This window comes from Clupea harengus, chromosome 19 (genome assembly GCF_900700415.2).
Source record: "Clupea harengus chromosome 19, Ch_v2.0.2, whole genome shotgun sequence".
NCBI classification, from domain to species: Eukaryota; Metazoa; Chordata; class Actinopteri; order Clupeiformes; family Clupeidae; genus Clupea; species Clupea harengus.
In genome coordinates this window covers 7,148,561-7,149,662 of record NC_045170.1, presented here as the reverse complement: position 1 = coordinate 7,149,662, position 1,102 = coordinate 7,148,561, and positions in this window count along the sequence as shown.

The following is a 1,102-nucleotide window of genomic DNA, read 5'->3' as shown; positions in this document are numbered from 1 at the left end:
GGTAAATAGATTTTAGCTTTATGGTTATATTTTCACTATTCCTCTGCATGGTCTTTGTTTTTCTCTCGCCTGGAGAGGTGGCAGGTCTAGGGGGCACAGGATATTCACTGGACATTCCACTGTTTAATCCCTTTGAGTCCAGAGTCCTGGGCTCTGCTTTGGTGCCTCGGTCTTTAATAGGCCATCAAAACCCACAAAACCCAAAACTCACTCTGACTCTGAGGCATATTAATCAGAGGGCTTTCTATAAACCTCCTAATCTGGTTAATCTGAGTGAATGATCAAGCAGCATCTCAGTATGTGTTATGGCCTGAGTGCAGAAACTTCTCCACACAACTCAACGCAACTCTACACAACTCAATAGAACTCTACACAACTCCATACAACTCTACACAACTCTACACAACTCCACACAACTCTCAAACAATTAACAGCACACATCACAACACCAAACAAGGGAAAATATTCTATACAAAACAACACACCGCCTCAATATTCCATACAACAGAACAACACAACACAAGACAACTCCACAACATTCCATACAACGCAACACAACATTCCATACAACACAACACAACATTTTATACAATAAAAAACAACAATATTCCATACAACAGAACAACACAACACAACAGAACATTCTATACAATAAAAAACAACAATATTCCATACAACAGAACAACACAACACAACATTCTATACAATAAAAAACAACAATATTCCACAACAATATTCCATACAACAGAACAACACAACACAAACAACACACTCAACACAGTACAATACAAAACCCCAAAACAATAAAGTGGAGTCATTGTTAGACAGACAAACTTCCCTGCAGACAGACAAACTTCCCAGGAAGCTCCGGAATGGAAATACACGTCTAAAGAAAGGCCAGGCTGGTGGAAATAGACACACAGAGACACAAAGGCTGGTCTTAAATGGTCAGGGTGTTTCACTGGTTTGTTTCTCTGCGAAGACCAGGTCATGTGAAGGTCTGAGGAAAGGAAATGGTCATTTGTTGAAAATGTCGTGCGTACGTGCTGGCACCCATGCCTGGTAGTGACACACACACACACACACACACACACACACACAC